The 27,695-nt window shown below is 42.2% G+C and overlaps 1 protein-coding gene across 3 annotated transcripts in view; it reads left to right on the forward strand.

The window, feature by feature from the left end:
• Positions 1-951: 951 nt before the first annotated feature.
• The window catches only part of LRRC8C (leucine rich repeat containing 8 VRAC subunit C), an 88,269-nt gene continuing 61,525 nt past the window's right edge, over positions 952-27,695 (forward strand). For 2 of the 3 annotated variants that reach the window (XM_036348718.1, XM_036348720.1), the window contains exon 1: positions 952-1,169. The gene's annotated coding sequence lies outside the window, so the exon portion shown is untranslated. Of the gene's footprint in view, positions 1,170-17,344; positions 17,364-27,695 lie in introns of those variants that run through there. The other variant, XM_036348719.1, reaches the window with a different exon arrangement.

Genomic DNA, 27,695 nt, shown 5'->3' on the forward strand with positions numbered 1-27,695 from the left:
GGGTAAGGGAGTGTGTGTGTGTGGGTGGGGGGAAGCATGGTGCAGATCAATAAGAAACAAACCCTCCCCCCATACTCTCAAACAACAGGTGGTTTTGACCAGACAGGTCAACCCCTTTATGCACCGCATGAAATTGTAGGCGGCGCATTCAGTGCCAGCGTCCCTGGAATCTGCTACTGGGAGATGGGGGAGGTTGGGGGTTACAGGGCGGGGCTGGGGGGGGGGAGGGAAGGGGGCTGTCAGCGTCCCGCAACATGGGGGTTCCTGCGAGAGAGGAGACTCGAGTGTCAAAGGGCTGATGGGCTTCCTGGTCCAGGGAAATTAGCTTCCTCTTTCGGCGTCTACCTCCATGCGTTCCACGACCACTCCCATCCGTGGGTTCAGGTGGGGGGAGGGAAATAAGGGGATGGGGTTACCTCTACCGTGACCCGGTCCTTCCCCGGAGTTCCCATTAGGGCGATTTTCAGTGGTGGCTGCCGCCTCTAACTTAGCGGGGAGGCGCTGCGGTGTGGAGCGGAGGCTGCACGCAGAGAAGGCCGGGGGTTTCCGCGCATTGTTGGGGACTGGGGGGGATTGGGGGGAAGGGGGAGTCGCTAGCCCCAGCCGATTCCTGGGGCAGAGCCGCCAGGTGGGCGGATCAGGGGCGCGCGAGGCCGGGCTGGGGAGCGGCCAGAAGGAGGTGCCCGCAGCGGCGGGCAGCCCCCTGGCGGGCCGCGGGCGCGGGGTGGTCTCCGCAGGGGAGGAAGTTCCCGGGCGGCACGGCGGCCTGCGTCACAGGGGGGCTGGGACCGCGGGGGCGGGAGGAGGGGGGCGGGCGGCGGCGGCGGCGACCCCGGGGCCGGGCGCTGGGCGGCGCTGGCTGCCGCTGGCCCGGCTGCGCGCGGGGCGGCGCTGGAGGCGGCTCGGTCCGCGCCGAGGAGGCGGGGAGGCGGGGAGGCGGGAGGAGGAGGACTGCGGGGCAGGGGCGTTAGCTGCGTCCCGGCTCGGAGCCCGCGAAGAGGACGAGGAGGAAGGCGCCGCCGTGGCCGCGGCCGCAGTGCTCCGGGCGCGACAAGCCATGAGCAGCGGCCTCGCGGGCGACCCCGCCGTCGCTGGCCGCCGCTGAGCCCGGCCCGGGGCCACCTCGCGGCTCCCCAGCACCCTCCGCACCGGCACCCCCACGCGCGGAGGTAAGGGCGGGGCGCGGAGGATGGAGAGGGGCGGCCGCAGGGGACCGCGGCTCGGTCCGCTAGGTGCGCGGGCGCCAGCACTCCCCCGCCTGCTCCCTGCCTGCTCCGGCTCCCGGCTCCCGGCTCCCGGCTCCCGGGCGGGCAGAGCGCGGACGCTTGCCCCTGTGTGGTCCCTGGAGCCCTACGCTGCTGGGGCGCAGGGACCCGCCAACCCAGCCTACCCCACCCATCCCGGCTTCCGGGCGCGGGTCCCCAGCCTGGCGCTAAGCGCGGCGCGGCCGCTTCAGGTTCTGCGGACTGGGGTGGGGGTGAGGGGGGGTGGGGACAGGAGGAAACGGGGCCACGCCGGGGGCGGTCGTGGTTCTTTGCTACCTTCAAAATCCCGGAGACCCCAGGGCCTGTCCTTCCTGGTCTGCTGTCCCCTTGCCACCCCCGCGCCCCTGAAGTTCACACTTTGGGCGCAGAGGAATGTGAAGGTCCCCGAAGGGGCCGACAGCGTGACTCCGCCCCCTTGCAGGACCCGAGGGGAGAGAGGGATGAGCCGGGTCGCGTGAGCCCCACAAGCCAGGTGTCGGTCTAGGCCCGCGGTTGAGGCCAGGATGGCTGCCTTGAACCTAAACTCCTGCTCATTGGGTTTCCCCTTTCCAGCTGGTTCCCAGAAACGAGGTAGCTGGGGATGGAGTGAGCAACTCAGGAACCGTAGTGTAGGGTGTGCTCTGTAGACGCTCATTTCTTTCTTTTCTCCCCGCCCCCCCCCTCCGCCCCGCCAGTTCTTCCCTCCCCCACCCCGCGCCGGCCGGTGTACATCAGATCCCAGTTCCTTCAGATCATAGACACCCAGCCCACATCCGAGGACGGATAGCTCAGTGTTAGGGCCACACTTCACTTGGTTTCAAATTCTTTTAACGCATTTAAAACTCCCAGCAAACCATTTAGGAGACACTTTCAAGTTCCTATCGCCCGTAAAGGGGAAAAAAAAAAATCAATCTTTATGAGAGTGCTGGCATTGGGCAGAGGAAGGCTTGAATGACCCTATTTAACGAAGCCTGATGGGGGAGGAATAGGTAAAGAAAATGGCAGCCCTATTTTAGACACACACACTTCTCACAAGCCCCTGGTAATGTAGGAAATGTAGCCGTAAGCGCATTCGGGACTGGTATGCAGTAGTTTCCTAAGGCATGCGTGAGACTTCATAGACAAGTCATTCAAAATGCCATCGAGAGCCCTACCGGTTTGGCTCAGTGGATAGAGCGTTGCCTGTGGACTAAAGGGTCCCAGGTTCGATTCTGGTCAAGGGCATGTACCTTGGTTGTGGACACATCCCCAGCAGGAGGCAGCTGATCAATGTTTCTCTCTTATCGATGTTTCTCTCTCATCGATGTTTCTAACTATCCCTCTCTGTAAAAAAATCAATAAAATATATATTTTTTTAAAAAATGCCATCGAGATGCTAGAGGAGGAAGCGTGGCAGTGACCCTTTCGGTGGGCACAACACTGAGAAATCGCCAGGACCAATGAGCTTTTTAGGTGTATACATTCTCTATATTTTTTAAATGATTTGTGTAAAACCAAAATGAAAGCTGAACTTCACAAAATTTGCTCAGATTCATAAGCCTTGTGTTGGATGTATAGGCATAGATAACAGATGTATACAAGGAATCTGTGATGTTTGCATTTCTGTGACTTGGTTAAATGGGGAAGGCCAAGGGTGTAACCCTGATTTGCTTTACTTTGGAGTCATTAACTTAAACACTCTCTAGGATAGGTTGTTTGCTTTCGGGGAGAAGGTGGGAAGTAGCTGCAAGGATGGATATTTTTTAAGGTTCACAGAAGAGATGTTGACCACAGATAGGGCCCACTAACACAACCATCATATCAGCGTGTTGAACAGTTTCCTTATTAATAGAATTATCCAAGCCTTTGTTAATGGTACTAATTTCTTATTTCTCAGATCAACTAAGCACTTCAATTTGCTTAATGAAATGTGTTTTTAGAAGGGAATGCTTTTAGTGAAAAAAATGTAAGAGACTGTAAGAGAAAAGAATGAATCATTTTCCACTTAATGAAGCTTATCAGTTTATTGTTTAAAAAGAATACAAAGTTAGCAATATTTTAAGTTCTACGGTACCCAGTTTTTATATGCTTTTTATTTCCTGAAAATTATTAATGCCTGAATAATTATTAATGCCTGAAGACTATTAATGCCTGAATAAGGCCAAGCCCTTTTAGCCTAATGATGGACTTTTCCATTATCCAAAACTCCCTCTTTTTTTCCCTTCATAAATGTATTGTGACTGTATGAAAAAACCGGTCAAGGAAGTAAAGTCACCTGTCCAGGGTTTTTCATGTAACTACTATATAGCGGAATTCAAATTTGGAATCAGGGCCATGTGTTTCCCAAACTCCTGTTCTTGCCACTGATCTCTATTAAATGACTAATTAAGAGCTCAACCTAATGGACATTTTACTTCCGCCCATCAGCTGTTCTCATCCACAAAATGATGGTGGCCATGGGCTACATATATCACACTTCCAAAGACTGGCTGTATCTCCAGCCCTGGATCGCTTATGAAAGCATATTGCAACCAACAAGGGTAAAAATCACTGTAGAGGTATCCTTGAATTCATTTAATTTATCTTAAAATATAAATCATCCTAGATTGGGATGGGGTAAAGAGCCTAGCCTCAATATAGGAAAAGCTGAACCTGGCCAGTGTGCTTGAGTGTTGATCTATGAACCAGGAGGTCACGGTTTGATTCCCCGTCAGGGCACATGCCAGAGTTGCAGGGTAGATCCCCATTTGTGGGCATGCAGGAGGCAGTTGATGGATGATTCTTTCTCATTGTTGATATTTCTATCTCTCCCTTTCTGTCTGAAATCAACAAAGATACATGTTTTTTTAAAAGATAGGAAAAGCTGTATCAAATTCTGGCTCTTCACAGTAGGAATACCAACTGATCGACATTATTCAGTTTCTCTGAGCTGGTTTCCTCATATGTAAGGGAGTTCATAAAGCCTACCTAGAGGGATCATTGTTCCGATTAGATGTAGCAATGCATACACAGGGCAGCTGCTGTCACCTAGTATGTGCTTAGTAAGTGGGATGGGTGAATGCTCTGTATCCTGGCTAGCACTAATTGAAAGTTCTGCTGTATTTCACTTTTTGTGTATTTTGCATGTATATAGTGATTAGTCACTGTTATCTGTGATTCATTTTTCATATGGCTACACAAAATTCTAATCCAGTTTTTAGCATCTCCAACTTTTGAGTCACATCCTTTTTTTGTAGTCCTGACTTACACATATTTACTCACCTCACATAGTTTTTCCTTTGTTCCACTCTGCACATTTTTTTACAACTTTACTAGCCACATTTTGGTTGGAATGTATTTTTTGGCAAAAACACTTTCCTGTTTTCTGCCTCTCCTGATTTCTCAGCCTTGCTTATCGCTCACGGAAGGCACCATGACAAATCCAGGATCTCCCCCCCATACACCTTACCCTAACTGAGCGTCTACCCACTGAAATTCTGCATCTCCTTCAAGGCTCAGCCTGAATGCTACATCTAGCTGAGCTCATGTACCTTGTATTTTAAATCTTTTTCCCATTCACTTACAATTCAGACATGTAGCCCTAATGCTGTAAATAATATTATGTTTTACTTTCTTAGTTATTTGTCCAAGTAATATCCTATAAAAGACTATAATCTCTTTGAGGACAGGGACATTTTTCTATTTCTTATTAATTTTTTATATTTTATTGATTTCAGAGAGAGGAAGGGGGAAGGAGAGAGAGAGAAACATCAATGATAAGAGAGAACCCTAGCTGATTTGGCTTAGTGGATAGAGCATCAGCCCACAGACTGAAGGGTCCCGGGTTTGATTCCAGTCAAGGGCACGTACCTCCATTGCAGGCTCAATCCCCAGCCTTGGTCAGGGCATGTGTGAGAGGCAACCAATTGATGTCTCTCTCTCACATCAATGTTTCTCTCTCTGTGTCTCTCCCCCTCCCTTCCTCTCTTTCTAAAAATCAATGGAAAAAGTATCCTTGGGTGAAGATTAACAACAACAACAACAAAATTATGAGAGAGAATCATCCATCAGCTGCTTTCTACTCACCGCCTACTGGGGACTGAGCCTGCAACCCGGTATAAACCTTGACCAGTTCATGGGTCAACCACTGAGCCACACTGGACAGGCCATTTTTCTGTTTCTTAACGTTTGCTTTATATAAAACTTATATGCTTTTTATTTCCTGAATGAAAGATGAGTCAGAAATTCTGAGAGAGATTCCTACAGTAATTAGGACAGACACCCAAATTATTTGTCTCTGTCACATGATTGTTAGTAGCGCCTTCCTCTTTATTTTGAGACGCTCATCCCAGCCTTCTCCACCAATTTAACTGGCATTCCATTTACTGGAAAGGCATCATTCTTAAACAAAGCCTTGGCCACTAGGTGCCATGTAAGATAGTGCATTTTCATTAATAAATTGCTCCTGTGGGGGGATGATAAACTCCTTAGTTGTAGGGATATTGAGCATGCCCCCAGTGTTTGAGTAGTTTGGCATTTTAGATGGGGTAACAGTCCAGATGGATTTCTTTCATTAGGAATCGGATTTACCTGAGGGAAAGGATCCCTTGCCTTAGAGAGAAGGTTGAGATAATAAGCAAGGAGGATTTCAACCCCCTTAGCTTGGAAATAAGACTCATCGTGGCAGTGTATTGGCTACCACTGGAAGTGACCTTCATGAGATAATTAGCACAGAGAAAAGACCCAGACAATCTCACCACAAATATGAGAGGTGGAAAAAATAAAAAGGAGGAGGTAAAAGCAAAGCACGACTATACTAACATATGAATGAGGCCTGTTAGATATCACTCAATGCTGGACTATACTAGTAGAATTAGGAAAGAGACTGCGGGGTCAGGGTGAGCAAGAGAAACTAGTGTGGCCTTGAACTTCTAGTATATTAATATACTCCCATTGATTCCAGGGCTGGCACAGAAGGGCAATAGAGTAATTTCAGAACTTTCCTTAAAATAGATAGTTTGGTAAAAACATATTGAAATGTTTCTAAGCATTAAAAAGGAAAAGAATAACCGAACTCTTTCCTAATATCAGGCATGAAACAAATAAATAACCCAGGCTATCTACATAGAAGTATAACACACTGTCATAAATTCTAGGAGTGAACTTAAGATCATTTTTTGGTGTTGGATGGGTGTCCTTTTAAAATACCGTTCTGGCCCTAGCCGGTTTTGCTCAATGGATAGAGTGTCACCCTGCAGACTGAAGGGTCCTGGGTTCGATTCCGGTCAAGGGCACATGCCTGGGTTGTGGGCTTGGTCCCCGGTGGGGGGCGTGCAGGAGGCAGCCAATCAATGATTCTCATCATTGATTTTCTCTCTCTCTCTCCCTCTCCCTTCCTCTCTCAAATCAATAAAAATATATAAAATAAATAAATAAATAAATAAAATGCAGTTCTGTAGTCTACAGTGTATCTAACTATGAATGGTGGTTGGTAGAGAAATGACAATATGGGTTCAGAAACTGAATAGAGTTCAGAAAAGAAAAGGGAGAATTGAAAAAATTAAAAAATTAATTTTAAGCAAATTGTTTGAAAGCTTAGGGAAGTAACTGAAGGGGTTCAGATGACTGAAGTATTTTGAATCAAAGGAATCCAGGAGAACTCTATGTTCTTTAAAGAACCTCTCTCAGGACTCGGAAGAAGCAAAGCTATTCCCATACTGAAGAAGGGTGGGAAGGTAGAGCCAAGAGGAAAGTTCGTGGGGCTAAAGCAAAACAACTGTCCCAAGGGCTTGCAACCTTAGAGAAAATAGAAGGACACTCAGAGAAAAGTGTTCCTCAACCTTTCTTTCATTATTACTCTCCCTCCCCAGGCCTATTTCAGATAAATTATACTATCATAGGTACACTGTTTATCTGCTTATGTAATGTGGCCTTTTCGCAGGCTGTAAAACATTACTTAAGACTTTTTTACCCTGCTCCCCAGAACCAATTTTCAACACAGGCAAGATCGCACCCCTATTGAGAATACATGATGTAGCATGATTCTGTATTATGTTAGAAACTCACGAAAGATCCATATGCAACTAAAATACATGAAGAATAGAATATATATATGTGTATATATATATATATATATATATGTATATATATATATACACACCCACATATATAAATATATATTTGTATGAATGCATTTGATACATTAATGAACAAGTTCTCTGGAATTAGATTGCTTTTTCTTTGCCTTATAAAAAAAGCATGTACTATTATATTGGCTTTTAAACTTAGATACTTATGTAAAAAATATAAGGCTTTTTGTTGTCCAGATTGCACCTTGGCAAAATTATTAAATTTCACAGAGTTATCTTCTCAAGCCTCCTTTACCCACATTCTTATTTTTCCAGGATGGGAAAGCTTTTCCCAAACTTTAAATGCTCAACATCCTTTATTTACTTTTGTTATGCTGGTAAGAGTCTGATATTAGACCTAACCGGTTTGGCTCAGTGGATGGAGTGTTGGCCTGTGGACTGAAGGGTCCCAGGTTCTATTCTGGCCAAGGGCACATGCCCGGGTTGCAAGCTCAATCCCCAGTGTGGGGTGTGCAGGATGCAGCCGATCAATGATTCTCTCTTATCATTGATGTTTCTATCTTTTTCTCCCTCTTCCTTCCTCTCTGAAATCAATAAAGAAATATATTTTTTTTAAAAAAGATTCTGATATTAGCCATTCATGTGGCTGGTCAATTATCCTATATAATAGAGAGGTAATATGCAAATTGACCATCACACCCTTACAAGATGGCTGCCTACGACCAGGCCAGCAGGGGTATTAGTGAGGGATGACCGAACAACTGAACAGCAGGCTGTGTGGGGCGACCAGGCCGGTGGGGGGGCTGTGACCAGGCTGGCAGAGGGGGTAGTTGGGGGCAATCAGGCTGACATGCAGAGGCAGTGAGGGGTGATCAGGCCAGCAGGGGAGAGGGGCAGTTAGGGGTGACCAGGCAGGCAGGGGGGAGGGGCAGTTAGGGGTGACCAGGTGCCGGAAGCCGGTCCATCCTTGCTGCTTGACACAGTCGCTGCAGGATAGAAACATCTGCACAGCATATGTTTCAAGGGACCTGGAGTATATAGCATACTGTTCTTAATATGTTTGCTCCCCTTAGCGCTGTGTGTTTTAACCAAGGTCACCTCTCTGAGAAAGGTTGTTTCCCCAGGTAGGAATTTTTCCCTGAAGTCAGGGAGAGGATGCCTCTCCTAGAAAGGTTGTTTCCCCAGGTAGGAATTTTTCCCTGAAGTCAGGGAGGGGATGAAACTCCTTAACTAAGTGCCAGGAGGGCAGTTAATCACTACAAACAATCATGCTTAAGCTACATAATCTTTACTCCCTGGAATGGAGATAAGAAACGCCCTAACCTTTGTAATAGAAATTGACAGGATTAAAATCAACTGGGATAAATACGGATGTAACAAGACAATAAACAGCAGAACTTCGCTGGAGATCCAGACCAGAACTTGGCTGGAGATCCTGGCTAAAGATCCTGGCTAGGCTGCTGATCAACTGAACGCTATCTCTGTGTCATTCCTTCTTCGCCGACTCCATCCACACCTTTGGGGACCCCTGGACCTGCTGGGGTTGGACCCCGGCAACCAGGCAGGCAGGCAGGTGAGCAACTAGGAGCCAGCAGTCCAGGATTAGAGAGGGTGCAGGCTGGGCTGAGGGGACACCCCCCTCCCGTGCACGAATTTCATGCACTGGGCCTCTAGTATAAATATAAATGAGTTTGTCCTTATTAGAGCATTTGTATTTTAAGCTACTTATTTATAAACATGAAACACTATGTTTCCTATCAAAGGGATTTCAGCTCACAACAAGTAGATATTTGGAGAAGTCATTCTTAGCTTTCTCATTTTTGGTTCGTGCTTTAGTTCCCTGGGGAGCATAAGCCCGGGCTTCTGATGTCTAATCTGGGTGCTATAGGGATAGAGGAGCTTGGTTTTTTTATACTCTACTGGCTCCTTTCAGCGTTTGGAACCTATTGGCTCTTGCTTCTGCCCTTAACCCAAAACAAGTCATCTTCTTATCCTCCAGGTTTCATCTTAACCAAATTGATCTTTTCCCTTTCCTTTACCCCCAAACTTCAGAAGTATCTTTGTTTTTCAGCACTTTTGTCTGTTTGATTTTTAGAGCTGCAGTGAACATCCATGAGGGCAGAGACCATATAGGCCATAGCTGTTTTATTTACGTCTGTATCCACAGCACCTGCGTGGTGCCTGGGACATTGCTACTCAAGAAATAGTCCTGGATTAAGTATTAATGATATATTTTAAAGTTCCGTTTCTAATTTACCCTCTTGCATTGTATCCTTTTCCATTTCTCTTATTTTTAATTCTGGTACTGAAATTTGATAGTGTAATTTAGAAGTTATCCTTCTCAATAGAGTTATGAAATATGTACACAAAAATATTTCTAGCCATGGCCAGTGTTCTCAGTGGATAGAGCACCGGCCCTGGCACAGAAGTGTCGTGAGTTTGATTTCTGGTCAAGGGCAGATACCTGGTTGCAGGCTTAATTCCCAGCCCTGGTCAGGGCATGCCTGCAGGAGGCAACCAATCAGTGTGTCTCTCTCACATTGATGTTTCTCTCTCTCTCTCTCTCTCTTCCCCCTCCCCCTCCTCTCCCTCCCTCCACTCTCTAAAAATCTGTGGAAAAAATATCCTCAGGTGAAGATTAACAAAAAAATATTTCTATATATGATTGGAAATGAGGAACAAGTATTGAAAGATGAAGTCAGGACATCAAAATAAACCCTAGGGAAAAGTCACTAAGTAAGCTAAATATACGAAAACTCATGGGTCCTGTGAGCTCTCCCCGTGTACATGAAGAACTTGTCATATCAATAAAAATTACTAACTAGTCTTTTTCAAATATTTTAGAAATTTATGAAAATTAGAAATGGGTTCAAATATCTTTTTGAAAAAATGGGAAAGATATAACCTATAAATCCCACTTGTGGAAAATACTATAGAAAATTATTTAGCTAATAACATCTTGTATTTTAAAAATAAATGAGGTTAGTTTCATTAAGAAAACACTGTCAGGCTAATTTGTATTATCTCCCTTGACATTAGCAAAGTCATTATCCTTAATGTTCTTATCAGCAAAGTTAGGGAATACTGTCCTGCACACACAACTTTCTAGTTAATGCACAATTATGTGGATCCCTAGAACCAGAAAGTAGTTAAAGTTGAGGAGCTAGCATCTAGAGGTGTGTCTAGGGCAGTGATGGCGAATCTATGACACGCGTGTCAGAGGTGACACACGAACTCATTTTTTTTGGTTGATTTTTCTTTGTTAAATGGCATTTAAATATATAAATATCAAAAAATGTCTTTGTTTTACTATGGTTGCAAATATCAAAAAAATTTCTATATATGACATGGCACCAGAGTTAAGTTAGGGTTTTTCAAAATGCTGACACTCCGAGCTCAAAAGGTTCACCATCACTGGTCTAGGGTTTGGGTCTGAGTTGAGTTTTCAGCATTTCATTTAATGATCTGGTGGCAGAATAGAAAACATGTATCTGGTATTTCTGTGCCTGGCTCCATGGTGGAGAGAGCAGCATGGTGTTGAAGCAAGGATTAGAAATGAGCTTGGCAAAATGAAATAAAGGAAATACTAAAAACTAAGCAGTGAGATTCACTTAAGGAAAGTAGAGGGTTATATCTTAAAGAAAAATGAGTAAACCAACCATACAAACATATTACATTTTTGTTTGTTTTGTTATATTCATTTCTGTATCACTAATATTTATACTAATACCTAGTATGTAACAAAGAATCAGTGAATATTTATTTAATGAATAAATGAATGAAACACAAGTTAGAGAAAGGCTAACTATATGCCATGAAGACAAAAGTAAAATTATTCCTAAGAATCAGCAAAGTTAGGGAATGATGAGATGGTGGTAAAAACTAGTAGACTGAATTGACTGTTAGAAAAAACTTTGGGAGAGCATACGTTAAAGTTTTATTTCAGCCCTACATAAAAGAGAAAGGTTTCTCATAGGCCAGTTCAAAGATTCATTCTTACTAGGAGCACTTTATTAGAATAGTGGATAGTTAGATATCATTAGACTAGATAAAAAATGTGGGTTCAAGGTCAACAGTTAGACTCGACTAACTGTTGACAGCTAACTGGGTGGTTCTTTAGCTGGTTTCCATGGACAAGTCTTATCCCCAATAAACATTATACAGGAGGCTAGCCAGTGCAGTAAGGATGAAAAAAATCTATCTATATTAAAACCCTAATATGCAAATCGACCGAATGATGGAACAACCAGTTGAATGACTGGCTGCTATGATGTGCACTGACCACCAGGGGGCAGATGTTCAATGCATGAGATGCCCCCAGCCCGCAGGCCCCAACCAGCAGTTGCAGCGGTCGGGGCTGGTGAGTGGACAGTGCCAGGCCAGCCAAGGCGGGTGCGAGCAGGAGCCCTCCTGATTGTCCCACTGGTCACCCTGCAGAGGGAGGTGACCAGTGGCGAGGGGAGGGGGGGCAGGGCTGACAAGTGGGCGGCACCAGGTCATCCAAGGCGAGTGCAAGCGGGGGCCCCGATCAACTTGCCGGTTGCCTCACAGATTGGCCCTGATTGCCGGCCAGGCCCAGGGACTTACCCGTGCAGGAATTTCGTGCACCAGGCCTCTAGTAACAATAAAGTCATAAATGTTGGGAAGGAAGAAGTAAAAATATCTCTTTTTACAAACTTATGATTAGAAATTAGGATTCCTCATCCTAAGGACAGTGAAGAAGACTGACAGGAAAAATAAACTGATTTATTTGAAACATGGTGTTGAAAGAGACCTCTGCCATTGACCACCAGGAAAACAAACAAGTGCGTCCCAGAGTAGATTAAGCCTGAAACTTCACTGGAGGCAAAGATGACAAAACTGAAGCTGTCCTTAGGGCACATTGTGAGAAGGCAGCATTCCTTAGAAAAAGCAATAATGCTGGGAAAAATAGAAGGCAACAGGAAAAGAGAAAAACCAAATAGGAGATGGATTGACTCCATAAAAGAAGCTATAAGCATTTGTCTACAGGAGCTGAGCAGGGCTGTTTAGGACAGGACTTTGAGGACATCATTCATTGATTGAATCACTGGAAGTTAGAGCCAACATAATGACACATACCACACATCCTAAGGAATCTACAAAGCAACCACTAAAAATAAGTGTCACCCTTATCTTTGACTGGCATGCAGCTACTTAAAATTTATGAGCAAAATCTTAGAAGTAAGTCTGTTTCAGTCTGCCCTGGTACACAAATGTGAAGATGACTTTACTTCTCTTGAAAAGGTATCTAATAATATAATCACATAAATAACATTTTACCTTTTAACTTTTTTAACTTGACATCTTTCCCCATAAGTGGATTGCAATGAACAGAACAGCCTACTGTTGCTCTAATTAAGGAATTATGAGCAAATCAATTAAAACTAATTATTCCCAGCATCCCTTTTACTTGATAGTGCCACATCCTGGCTTATAGTCGGGGGAGCAGACATATGATGCTACCTAGAGGCTGTCGAGTGTGTATTAAACATGTTTTGAATATTAAACTCCTTTTGTTATTGCTCCAAATCTGGAACATAAAGCAACATTTTAAAATATTGTTGGGGAGAACCAAGATGGCGGCATAGGTTAACGCCGGAGTTTGCTGCTTTGAACAACTACTTCAAAAGTGAAACCAAAAAACGGAAGGGACATCACCCAGAACCACAGGAACGCTGGCTGAGTGGAAGTCCTACAACTAGGAGGAAAGAGAAACGCATACGGACACTCAGAGGAGGCGCAGTGCTGAAGTCAAATTCTGAGGTGCGGAGTGCGCGGAGCAGGCTGGCGGCGGAGGGCGCGGTTGGCGTTTTCAATCGGGAGGGAGTCGCAGAATCTGAGCTCCAGATACAGGCGAGTCTTTAGGGACCCAGACTCAAACGGGAGAAGCGGGACTGTCTGGCTTCGGTCAGAGCGAGTGCAGCTTTCTCTCTGAGCTTTGCAGCGGGTGCTGGGACTCAGAGAGGCAGAGCCCCTGGGGACAGGACTGAGAGCCGCCATAACTGCTCTCTCCGGCCCACCCTGTTGATCCTGTGCGACCCGCCCCGCCCAAGCCCTGCACACAGGCATTTGCCGGATAGCCTCAGGCAAAGGCTAGATTAGCACCTCCCTAGAGGACAGAAGTTCTCTCACTGCTGACACAGCTGATTCTCATAGCCACTTGGCCTGGAGGTCAAACCCTCCCTGGAATTAGCTACAATAATCAAGATTTAACTATAAGACTGCGAACAAAGACCACTAGGGGGTGCACCAAGGGAGCATAACAAAATGCGGAAACAAAGAAACAGGACAAAATTGTCAATGGAAGATATAGAGTTCAGAACCACACTTTTAAGGTCTCTCAAGAACTGTTTAGAAGCCGCCGATAAACTTAATGAGATCTACAAGAAAACTAATGAGACCCTCGATCTTATATTGGGGAACCAACTAGAAATTAAGCATACACGGACTGAAATAAAGAATATTATACAGACTCCCGACAGCAGACCAGAGGAGCGCAAGAATCAAGTCAATGATTTGAAATGCGAGGAAGCAAAAAACACCCAACCAGAAAAGCAAAATGAAAAAAGAATCCAAAAATGCGAGGATAGTGTAAGGAGCCTCTGGGACAGCTTCAAGCGTACCAACATCAGAATTATAGGGGTGCCAGAAGATGAGAGAGAGCAAGATATTGAAAACCTATTTGAAGAAATAATGACAGAAAACTTCCCCCACCTGGTGAAAGAAATGGACTTACAGGTCCAAGAAGCGCGGAGAACCCCAAACAAAAGGAATCCAAAGAGGACCACACCAAGACACATCATAATTAAAATGCCAAGAGCAAAAGATAAAGAGAGAATCTTAAAAACAGCAAGAGAAAGAAACTCAGTTACCTACAAGGGAATACCCATAGGACTGTCAGCTGATTTCTCAACAGAAACTTTGCAGGCCAGAAGGGAGTGGCAAGAAATATTCAAAGTGATGAATACCAAGAACCTACAACCAAGATTACTTTATCCAGCAAAGCTATCATTCAGAATTGAAGGTCAGATAAAGAGCTTCACAGATAAGGAAAAGCTAAAGGAGTTCATCACCACCAAACCAGGATTATATGAAATGCTGAAAGGTATCCTTTAAGAAGAGGAAGAGGAAGAAAAAGGTAAAGATACAAATTATGAACAACAAATATGCATCTATCAACAAGTGAATCTAAGAATCAAGTGAATAAATAATCTGATGAGCAGAATGAACTGTTGATTATAATAGAATCAGGGACATAGAAAGGGAATGGACTGACTATTCCTGGGGGGGAAAGGGGTGTGGGAGATGCGGGAAGAGACTGGACAAAAATCGTGCACCTATGGATGAGGACAGTGGGTGGGGAGTGAGGGCAGAGGGTGGGGCGGGAACTGGGAGGAGGGGAGTTATGGGGGGAAAAAAGAGGAACAAATGTAATAATCTGAACAATAAAGATTTAATTAAAAAATAAAAAATAAAAAAATAAAATATTGTTGGATAGCAATGTAGATGCCCAGTAATAAGAAAAGGTAATATTGGTGGCTGACATAGTAACTAGTAACAGCTAAATCAGATGAAATCTCAGAATTTTAATTTCTCTAGAGGCCAAGAATCTCATTCTGTTTTGGGGTTTTTTTTTCTTTAAGTTATATATAAATTTGAAATATCAAAAAGTAGCACAAAAACAAGGAAGCTAATTGTCCCGTCTGAAAGAACACATTTGGATTGGGTGAGGAGAAAAATAACTTTTGTATCTGGGTAGAATATATAGTAAGTAAATAATTTTATAGCCTCATATTGAGAAAAGGTCATCTCAAAAATAGCTTTTCTTTTTGAGTTATCAGTTATCTATTCTAATAAGCTGCTTTAAGTTTTAATTTTATCTCAGTATATGTTACTTATATAAATCACAACCTAAAAATGATGGGTGATAATAGTGTTAATGTTTAGTTTTTAAGATAACATTAATTTTATAAAGTATGTTATAAAATAATGATTATAGTCTTAATATTTGAGTGTTACGAAGAATCTATACTAATAAATGGGTAATATGCTAATTAGACTGGGAAACCTTCTGGGAGACCTTCCAGACGTCCTTCCGGACAAAACCATGGTGGCGAGGCTGAAGCAGAGGCGGTTAGGAATGATCAGGCCAGGAAGGGAGGGCAATTGGGAGCGAGCAGGCAGGGAGGGGGGAGCAGGTTGGCAGGGAGGGCAGTTGGGGGCGAGCAGGCTGGCAGGGGGGAACAGTTGGGGAAGAGCAGACCGGCAGGGGGGGCAGTTAGGGGTGAGCAGGCTGGCAGGGGGCGGAGGCAGTTGAGGGGGAGCAGGCCTAAACCGGCAGTTGGACATCCCCCGAGGGTGCCCAGATTGCAGGCCGGGCTGAGGGACACCCCCCCCCCCGCACGAATTTTGTGCACTAGGCCACTAGTAAATTATATTTATGTATAAAGAAATGATACATAGCCTTAACTCATATGATATTATTTTGCCAGATTATTCATAATTACTTAATTTTAATATTGTCCCAGATGTGACAATAATTAGTCTTATTATTTGAGTACCAGTATTAAAAAGAGTAAATTATGTATAGCGATATAATACATAGCTTTAAACTATCACTTGGTCGTATTTGGCCAAAGATTACTCACAATTGCTTAGTTCTAATGTTAGTCCAGGTCTTAAAATTAATTATTTTGAATTACAATTCACATTACCACTTAAAAATCATGTATCACAGTTCATATTAAAAACTTATCAGATAGCTATGACATTTATGGTTTTACATTACTGCAGCAATGCCTAAAATTTACAACCATTAAAGAAACAGACTAGTTATAATTAGTTACAATTCAATGTTGTTGAACATATCTACAAAGACAAATTTTTAGTGTAATGATCTGACTTAGACAAATATAAGGAATTTAGTAACTTCCCATTTAATAGGCATCCTATTAGAGAACAGATTAGTCTTGCATGAACGAAAATACATTTAACAGCTTTATTGAGATATAATATACATACTATAACACTGATTTGTTTAAAGTGTACAATTAAATGCTTTTTAGTATAATTACAGAATTGTGTAATCATTACCATAATCCAATTTTGAAACATTTTTATCACCCTAAAAAGAAGGCTGTACCCATTAGCTGTCAGTCTTCACCATACCTTCCACTTCGCTCAAACTTTGGACAGCCACTAATCTATATTCTGAATCTATAGATTTGTCTATTCTGGACATTTCACATAAATGGTATCATACAGTATGTGATATTTGCAACTCGCTTCTTTCAAAGTTCATCCATGTATCAAGTTATATACCGTGTATCAATGTGCTAGTCCTTTTCACTGCTAGATTAATATTCCATTACATGGATATACCATGTTTTCTGTATCCATTCACCAATTGGTGGACACTTAGGTTGTTTCCACTTTGGGGCTCTGAGGAATAGTGCCCCTAATAATATTCAGATACAAATTTTTGTGTGGATATATTTTTTCATTTCTTTTGGGTAAATATGTATAGAAGTGAAATTGCCAGATCATATGGTATCTATGTGTTTATCATTTTGATGTAAATGAGGTATAATTTTTGTATCATCTCCACAACTAGAGTAAAGTCAAGACTAAGACATTGAGCAAAATAGTTTAATTTGTCCAAGTATTCCTCATTATCAGAAATATCAATTGAACATTGAATTTTATATAATTCAACCGTAGTTTGCAAAGTACTATTAAAGCACTATTAAATTACTTTGCATTAAAAGTTCTGGTTAAGAACTCTAGCAAGGGTGGATGAAGGCTGACCAGATAGCAATTTGCATATTTTTCGGTTCCTTATCCTTAATGATCTGAATACCACCCATTAAGTCCAAATTTCCCTTTTGTGTAATTTTCCCCCTCTTTTTGTTATGAGCACTGGGGCAATAACTATTTTTCATATTCCCTTATTCTAGGTATTTGTGTTTATTAGCTTCTTCCTGGAATATATGACCTCCATTCATTTGAGGATTTAGAGTCTCTCTGGAAAGAGGCAAAGGCAACTTTAAAAGTAAAACACTTTTAATTGGTTAACATTCTTTCACTGTTCTGTTGCTGGGGTGGTGATGGAGGGATTATCTTGATAAATCGTAGATTTCTATCTGTTTTGGCCCATTTAGAACTATTCCTTTCATTCACTGTCAGACCAAGACCTGGCAGAAATTTCCCTTAACTCTTCTTCTTTTCACACCCAGGCAGATTTCCCCTTATTTTCTCATTTCAATGTGAACCTATTTGTGTAAGGAGGTGTTCCCCTAGCACACAAAGGACAAATTCCTGTGACCACTTAGCCTTCATTCTTAAAGGTGTTCTAAGCCAATAGGAAGCTGTGGGTCTAGGAGGTGGAGGTGCCCGAAGAACTCACTGACCACAAAAGCACACTATAAATAACTGCTGTCAGACACAGGCAAATAGAAAACTTCTGAGCCAATTCCTACACACTACTTTAACTGTTGGGGTAATGCAAATACAAATATATACACAAGCTCAATGCAAGCAAAACACAAAATAACTTGAGACTTTTGTGAATGTTATCAAAGGATAATTTTCAGAAAGTTAAGCATGACTCTTAGATATAAAATGAACATGTCAAAGACTTATTCAACTCCTTGATGAAGGAGCTGGCAGAATGGCAGAGTGGATTCAAAGAGCATTCAAGAATTATTTGGGGAAAAAAAAGAGACTTAGAATAACATTGCGAGCTTAGATACAAAACTAGGCAATGTCCTTCAGGGCAATAAAACACATAATGTTTTGGGTTTTCTTACTCACTGGACAAAAATCTACAAGTCTGAGCTTTGATCAGTAGTAATTAACAAGTCAAAGAAAGTTATATTTCCCTAAACAGTTATTCAATATTACAATGAAAGAATAGTCTGCCCTCCCTTTGCCTCATTTCCAAGATTTAGATACTTTTTTCTTAACAATGCATACTTTCTCATTCTAAACTTTCCTTTTAAGGGCTTTGGTTGTTTCTTAGTAATATAGCAGACATTTAGCACGGAATGTGTCAAATACAAAGCACTGGCCATGGAAGTTCTCAAACATAAGACATGGGACAGAAACTTTGGGGTCTGCGCTTGACTTTCCTTTCTGGGTGACCCTTATGTCACTCAATTATCAAAATACCTCTTTAGTCTCCTCCTGGAAAGGAGTTTTGTTTTAACTCCAACCCCAAGTTTATTCCATTTTAGGGCCCAAACTGCTCCCCAAGCTCTCCACTTAGATGGTAAGTCGTCTTAAGCCTCGAAGAACAAGTCCTGTCAGATGGCCATTAGACTTTGACACTCAAGTACTCAAATAGCCGTAGAACAGCGAAAAATCCAGGATTAGAAGAGATACACAAAGGATCTCAATAGCTTAAATGCCGTGAACTTCCTTGACCCAGAGGCTGCCAACAGCTCGGTTCCTTTTGAGATGAGTAACTCCCACTGGACTTCCAAGAACCACTACAACAGGAATTGACCAACTGTGGTCCAGGTAGTTTGGGTCTGCAACCTGTTTTTGTATGTCCCACTTGCTGAAATTGGCTTTAAAATTTTTTAAGGGTTTAAAATGTTTTTAAAAGACTATGCCACATAGACCAGATGTGACCTGTAAGGCCCAAAGGTTTACTGTCTCTCCCTGTATAGAACAAGCTCGCTGACCCTGCATTATAAAACAACATTGACAGCAGTGCTGTTAGCATGTATCCAAGTTTTATAACAAATTTCCTGTAAGGCAAAAGCTCTCTAGTAGACCAATTCAAAGATTTGCTCTTGTTAAGAACATTTCATAGGAAAAGAGACTGGTTAGAAAAATGTTAGATTTGACATCAAAAGAAAATAATATTTGGTTGGTTGACAGCTGGTCAACTATGTGGGTGGTAACCAATTTCCCAGTTTGTTCATGTCATTAAGGTTCATGAGAATCACTTACTTAAGGATTGTATCAGGAACACTGATTTCTTTCTTGGAGGAAGTTGAGTTATGCAAACGGATTTGGGACAGTTTGCCTTTTGTAAGGCAGTCTGTTCGCATATTTTGAAAGCGTACACTGGAATGTGAGAAAAGAAAAGCAGACCCTAGGGATCTGTTGATGCCACACTAACTCTTATGGTTTAAGGCTACATAGCTAACAGGAAGATGAAAACCTTGGGGGGGAGAGAGAAGACCATCACCAAGAGGATCCAAGCATTTTAAAGTTGAATCTGGCCCTAGCCGGTTTGGCTTAGTGGGTAGAGCGTCAACCTGCAGACCAAAGGGTTCCAGGTTCGATTCCGGTCAAGGGCACATGCCCGGGTTGCGGGCTCGGTCCCCAGTGGGGAGTGTGCAGGAGGCAGTCGATCAATGAATCTCTCTCATCATTGATGTTTCTATCTCTCTCTCCCTCTTCTATCCTCTCTGAAATGAATAAAAAAATGTTTAAAAAAGAAATAAAAACAGAAAAGTTGAATCTGTGTGGGACAGATGAAAAGCATTGGCATGTTCCAGCTCAGATGATGACAAGAAGGGTAATTTAGTAATTACTTTCAGGGGTATGAGGGGATCTCCAACTGAATATGGAGAATGTTTGTACATCTCTTCTGAAAAGAGATAGAAGTTTTACCTGTAGCATAAGGATTTAAAATGAACAATTTTCTGACATCAAGCCATCAGCCTTTCCACAAATTTTTTTAGAGGCTGGGTCTCGGGCAGATTTTAAAGCTACAGTTGAGTTCCTACTCTCTGCCATGGGTTAAGTATAGTCTTACCTACAGGTTTAGACAGATAACCCTTTGAGATCAGCCATGTGTTTTTAATTCAAGACCACACAGGATCAGTGCACCATCAGAGGGGCTGTCCTTTGAGATTAGAAACCAACCGCTGTCCCTGGGACTTACTCTGTGACAGAGGGGTTAGAGTAAACAGACAGACAGGTGGCAAAGATAAGGAGGAGAACAGGGAAAATATGTGCACGTATTTAACTATCTGGAGAAGGAAACAATTAAAACTATGGCTCATAAGGCAAAGACCTGGAGGAGGAGAGGGAGCCATTTATATCTGAGGAAAGAGAGAGCCATGCAAAGGGAACAGCAAATAAAAAGGCATGTCCCTGGCGTGGTGGAGGAACAGCAAGAAGACCAGTGTGGGGGGAGGGCCCTGAGCGAGGAGTAGTAGTTATTTAAAGAGGGTGTTGTAGGCTCATTAAGTGTTTTGTCCACCTCTATTCTGAGAGAGGAGGAGCCATTAGAGGATTCTGAACAAGTGAGATTCATAATCTAACTTGAGTTTTCAAAGGATCACTCTGGCTGCAGTGTAGAGAAGCCATTGGCCAAATTTTAGGCTTCAGGGCTTTTGCACTCTTTTTTTTTAAAATTTCTATTTATTGATTTGTCGAAGAGAGAGAGAAAAAGATCAATTTATTGTCTACTTATGTATGCATTCATTGGTTACTTCTGATCTTTGTGCTCATTGGGATTGAACCCGCAACCTTGGTGTATTGGGGTAATGTTTTAACCTACTGAGCTATCTGGCCAGGGTCTTTGCAGTCTTAAGAAATGATTGAAGACCCCAAAAACCTTTATGTGGGGTACTTTTAGGCACTTTCCATGAGTAATAGATATAGAGAACATACAATAAATGGGGTTTTTCAGAATCCAAAAGCTTGCTAGGAGAGAAGCCTCGCTCATATTTTCTTAATTACATAATGAGCCTGACAACTGTCATATACTGCCAGGTACTTTTCTAAGTGTGTATCACTTAAAGAGGTGGGCACAGAGCTAGATTCCAAACCTAGGTCTTTCTGGCTGTAAAATTTGCACTATAACTACCACTTTATGTTGAACAAAATGGTGAGTAGAAGTGACTTTCAGTTGTATTTTTTTACAGCATTTTTTAATCCTCACCCGAGTATATTTTTCCATTGATTTTTTTTTTTTTAAAGAAAGTGGGAGAGAAAGGGAAAGACAGAGAAAAATATCAATGTGAGAGAAACACATCAATTGGTTGCCTCCTGCTCGCATCCCAACCAGGGCCCGGGCCAGGGAGGAGCTGGCAACTGAGATACGTGCCCTGACTGGAATCGAACCTAGGACCCTTTAGTCTGCAGGCCAGTGCTCTATCCACTGAGCCAAACCAGCTAAGGCTAGTTTTATTTTTTAGATTAATGTTGCTGCTTATGACTACACTTAGAGTTCAGATGTTCAATGAGGTAATATATACATATAGAGTAATAACAGGAGTATTTTTATTTTACTTGCCATATAGTGTTTTAGACTAAGGACTTCATCTAGATGTACAAAACAATTGTAATTACTTCATAAAGAAGGTTATTTGCACAAATTACCTTTGAATTTTGTAGTAAAATGCAATGAGCCCTGACTAGTGTGGCTCAGTTGGTTGGAGTGTTACCCTGTATACTGAAAGACTGCCAGTTCAATTCCCTGTCAGGGTTTGAGCTCTGGTTGGGGCATGTATGGAAAGCAACCAATTGATGTCTCATATTGATCTTTCTCTCTTTCTCTCTCTCTCTCCTTCCTCCCTCCATCCTTCCATCCTTTCCCCTCTCTAGAAGAATCAATACGCATATCCTTGGGTGAGAATTTAAAAAAAAAATTTAATATATTTTTTTATTAATTTCAGAGAGGAAGGGAAAGGGAGAGAGAGGTAGAAACATCAATGATCAGAGAGAATCATTGATTGGCTGCCTCCTGTACGCCCCCCACTGGGGATTAAGCCTGCAACCCAGGCATGTGCCCCGGCCGGAATCGAACCTGGGACCCTTCAGTCTGTAGGCCGACGCTCCATCCGCTGAACCAAACTGGCCAGGGCTTTAAAATTTTTTTAAGCAATTAGTATTATGTCCATGCCCTAAGTGGGAGCATTACCCATCTTTATGAATAGTCCACCTACGTGTAATAGTGGCCTCAGTAAGCAGTGGGCATTGTGGTTTAGCAGAAAGATGCTTAGTATGATGACAGTCTGTTTCTGCAGAATGTTCAGGGGACCTGTTCTTCAGCAGAAGTGAAAAATATTTTAGACCCAAACTGGAACTATGCACATAGGACCATATCGCATTTTGAGAATTTTATACAATAATAAAAATGTTTTAGGTGAGGCAGTAAAGTGTGTTATTAATTTTAAGCAGCAGATGCATTTATAGAAAATTCAGGGATCTAAGTGTATGACCAAGAACATCTCTATGTTTACTCAGCTGTAATGAGATGCTTCTTTTAATTGAAATATACCATGCTGTCAAAAAGCCCCCTTGTGCCAGATCCAAATAAGAGCAGAATAGGTCCCTTATAAGAGGAAACCACAGATCTTGAAAACAGTGGTGTTCCTTGGTGTTCTTTGGCCACACTACTGTTTGGCTTAACTAACGTTTCTGGTAATGGAGTTGCTTGAGTCTCAGAATTAGTTTGCTTAGAATTTTTATGTTTCTGCCAGACCTCTTCCTGTTGACATATTCAAAATGAATAAAAATTACTTGTGTGACATCATAAGCAGTGTAAGTATAGCATTTGAAAGTATAGCATTTGAAACCAGTCTAAGGCTCTGATATATTAACTAATCTATTTGGGTGTGTGTGCTTGGGAACCTGGAATGAACCTGTTTTAGAATACATTTGTTTTTAGAATATAATCTGAAAAATGAATTAGAAAATATTTAACCTCCATAACATTTTAAAAAAGTCATTCCGCATCTCTTACCATCTCATACTCCAACTAAGGCATTTATTTAATGGAAGTGGAAAAGGCAGCAGGAACACAGTACTTTAAAAATGGACAGCTATGTCCTCATTTTTAGAAAGATTATACCAAAGCACCATCACTGTTTTTATATTGGAATCACCTATGAACCAGAAATCCTTATTACCTTTCTAAAACTAAACTGTTGATATAAAAACTGAACCTGTGTATCACCAGGTGCCAAACTATAAAATATTAATTAAGAATGTGAATGTATAGTATACTGAAAATGGGCACTCAAATAAGGAAATGGAGTATCTGTACTCTCACTTAGCTCTTGGATGAAGTAGATTTTATCCTTTAAATTCTTTAAAGTTATTGACCAAGAAAATGAAGAGCTAAGATATTTAAACCCAAAGAGTTAGGAGGCACTAACAGAAAGTTAAAAGAAAACAACTCTAATATAATTACACTGTGAATATAATATAAATTTAAAAGAAAGCATCTCTGATATTATAAATTAATAGGAAATTTTAAGTAGTATCACTCTCAGTTCCTAAGAAATCCTTCTGTAAAGGAAAATACTCTTTCCCTCTAATTCCTAGATTAAATCAATAAGGAGTTCAGTTTTCAATTCTGTTCTTACTGTTGTCCATGAAATTATTAGAAGTTTAGAATTATTAGAAGTTTAGTCTAATAATTGGCTCTAAAACAGGTTACCTGGGTTGTACTTGGGCTTCTCTACTTGCCACTGTGTAACCCCAGGCAGGAGATTTAACCTTCTGAAGCCTCCATTTCTTTTGTAAGAGTGAGTTAATAGGCCTAGAATCTAGGAATCGATGCTTGGAGTTTGAATAATAGGATACATGTGAAGTGACTGACACTGTCTAAGTACAGAGTAAACCTTAGCTTACATTGTGATGGAGGTGGGGTTTTCCTTCATCTGTAAGGCGATCTTTGCTGGGTAAGATTAATACTGCTATTCTACCAAAAAAGCACCTATAACATAAAGATGGACCCCTCCAGAACTACACTTGTAATGTTCAGAGCATTTTCTACATTCAGGAAACTCTGGAGGGGTAAGTCATTGCTATACCTGTGGAGCTCCTTGTCACATAAAACCATTACTGCTCAGACAACTAGGCCGGAGGCTGGGAGTGCCCAAATGAGCAAGGCAGCCTCTGCCCCTACAGAGTTCAGAGTGGGGGAAGGGAGACAGATGAGTATATAAATAACCCAGGGGCGTGAAGGAGTGAACAGAGCAGGTAGGGAAAGTGTTGATCTTGGACTGCATATGAAAATACACAGCCGTAGGCTTCAAAAATAGAACACTGAAGTTATAGTCTAAGACCCTTTCAAATGTTATCCTAGTAGCATGCTCTTCCCATGGGAGAGCCTGTTGGTCTTGATGGGGTGATCTGGGAAGACGAGAGGTGGAGTCTGAGGTACATATTAACTAAAGATATGAATAGCTTATTCCTTGTACTTATTAAACTGTAAATTCATCAAGTACTGAAATCATTTTAACTATATGAGCTCTACATTGGGAGGTCCAGATAAAGCTCTAGTTTTTCTTCAAGACCTCGTCGGGCGTTTTTTTTGTTTGTTTGTTTTTTAATCACAAGAAGAGGAAATAAGATGTTTCTAGGGAAATGGGTCTCAACCCCACCTGCATGTTGGAATTACTTGGGAACCTTTAAAAACAAACCTCACCCCAGGCATTCTGATTTAACTGGACCCAAGCATTTCTAGCTGATTCTAACGTGCAGCCAATCACCATTCTACCTACACACTGTTTTGTTTCCTCCAAGATGTCCTAATAAATTTCAAGAGACTGGCTCAGCCCAGATTCTGTCAACAGGTTTTCCAATTGGCATTTCCTAGTTCAATATCAGTCCATGTGTTCTCCCTTTGGAAACACATGTCATTTTCTGCCACTTCAATAAGTGATTTGACTCCTGGAGAAACACTCAAGAGGCTCTGAGCAGAGCAGGGGGGAAGGGGCTCCCCTAGCAGTGTGCCTTCAGAGAGCAACTCTCACCCTCAAAACATAATTCACTGTCCTATTTTATCATATCACTATAGCATGACCAATCCATAGGTTTTGTTCTAGAATCTTCTATTCAGTCATTTAACAGGTCTTCCTGTATACCCTGAATCTCTCATGCAGCAGTTTGAAGCCTGTTTTTATATATGAATTTGTAGCATTCTATACTTGGTATGTCAGTCTATCCATATACTTCCATGCTCTTGACTCATCACTTAGATTTACCTATGTCCTTTGCTTATCTCAATTTATGTATCATTTCTGTATAGATTCTGTTTCTATAGAGAAATGTTACAGGTATTATGCATAGTAATTAAAATATGTATTATGAAGGAATTGCAGGGTCTTCCACAGGAAGAGGCTGCAGGGAGTGACCCTGCCCCAGTGCCCCTAGGCCACAGATGGATGCCCATGACCACACTGCTAGGAGCTAAAGCCTCTAGACACACAAACCAGACGTAGCAACTCAGTGCTCCTAAACTGTGGGCCGTGGAGTACCAGCCGGCTGCTTTGACTAGCAGTATGCAGGGCCTGTCTCACCATATTAGTGAGTGGAGTGCCTGCCCTGCCATCACCTTGAGTGGAGCACCCCACCTCCTCCACCAGCTGAGCAGCACCTGGCCCACTCTGCTCCCCCCACCAGTGGACCACCCAGCCTACCCTGTCACCTTGACATGTGGCCCGCCTGTACACAGGGGACCTGCTGTCCTGATTTGGCTCCCCTGGACGACTGGCCCCACTGCCTTGACGTGGTGTGCCCAGTTCTGTCATCGTGATGCAATGTACCCAGACGCACAGACCTGCCACTACCACCTACGTTGCCTGACTCAGCACCTCTGGACAAATGGCTCCACCGCCTGACACCACCAATAGATGTGACCTGATGCCCCTAGACACACAGACCTGCCACAGCAACCCAGTGTGCTTAACCCAGTACCACCAGAAGATCAGACCCACAGCTGGTACCCTGTGAGACCAGTCACCTTTGGACACATTGACCTGCCCCCACAACCCAACCCACCTCACCTGGCACTCTGGACTACTGGACTGTTAAAATGGGGAGACAAGGAAACAACCCACAGATGAGAGAAAAGGAGGAAGCGCCAGGAAAGGAACTAAATGAAATGGAGACAAGCAACTTGTCAGATAAAGAATTCAAAATAATGGTTATAAGGGTACTCAAACAACTTAGTGAGAACTAAGCAACTTAATAATTATTATAAGGAACTTAATGAGAACTACACCAACATGAAAAAGAAGTTGAAACAATGAATAAGAATCTATTGGAAATGAAGAATGACATAGCTGAAATAAAGAATACACTGGAAGGCCCTAGCTGGTTTGGCTCAGTGGATAGAGGAGTGAAGGGTCCTGGGTTTGATTCTGATCAAAGGCATGTATGTACCTGGGTTGTGGGCTCAATCCCCAGTTGGGGGCATGCAGGAGGCAACTGATCAATGATTCTCTCTCATCATTGACGTTTCTCTCTCTCTCTTCCCTTCCTCTCTGAAATAAATAAAAAATATATTTAAAAACAAAAAGAATACACTGGAAGGATTCAACAGTAGACTAGAAGAAGCTGAGGATCAAATAGGTGAATTAAAAGACAAGGTAGAAAAAAACACCCATTCAGATAAGCAATTGGGAAAAAAATTAAAAAGCAGGAGGAGAGTTTAAGGGAGTTCTGGGATGACATAAAACTAAGAGCATACACATAATAGGGGTACCAGAAGAAGAATCTGAGCAAGGAATAGAGAATCTATTTAAAGAAATAATGACAGGAAACTCCCCTGACCTGGTAAAGAAAAAATAATCACACAAGTCCAGGAAACACAGAAAATTCCAATCAAGATGAACCAAAAAGACACACCAAGACACATTATAATTAAAATGGAAAATGTTAAAGACAAAGAAAGAATCTTAAAGGCTGAGAGAGAGAGAGAGAGAGAGAGAGAGAGAGAGAAAATTACCTATGGAGCTCCCATTAAACTATCATCTGATTTCTCAATAGAAACACTTCAGGCCTGAAGTATACAAAGTAATGAAAAGCAATGGACTGAATCTAAGACCACTCTGTCCAGCAAGGATATCATTCAAAATTGAAGGTGAAATTAGGAGCTTCACAGACAAAAACACACACACACACACACACACACACACACACACACCAAAAATGGCTAAAGGAGTTTATTACCATCAAACCAGCAAAGCAAGAAATGCTAGTAGGACTGTTGTAAGAAGAAGAAATAGAGAGAAAGGGAGGAATACGGGCATAAAGAATTAAAATGGCAACAAATAAGTACCTGTCAATAATAGACTTAAATGTAAATGGATTAAATGCACCAATAAAAAGACATAGCATAGTTGAATGGATAAGAAAACAAGACCCATATATATGCTGTCTGCAAGAGACCCACCTCAGAACAAAAAAAAATAATGCAGGGTGAAAGTGAAGGGATGGAAAAGAATATTCCATGCAAATGGAAATGAAAAGAAAAGCTGGGGTAGGAATACTCATATCTGACAAAATAGACTTCAAAATGAAGGCCATAACAAGAGATAATGAAGGCCACTTCATAATACTAAAGGGATTGATACAACAAGATGATGTAACCCTGGCAAAAATCTTTATATATAAAAGGCCA

Source organism: Myotis myotis, unplaced genomic scaffold (genome assembly GCF_014108235.1).
Source record: "Myotis myotis isolate mMyoMyo1 unplaced genomic scaffold, mMyoMyo1.p scaffold_m19_p_2, whole genome shotgun sequence".
Taxonomy (NCBI): Eukaryota; Metazoa; Chordata; class Mammalia; order Chiroptera; family Vespertilionidae; genus Myotis; species Myotis myotis.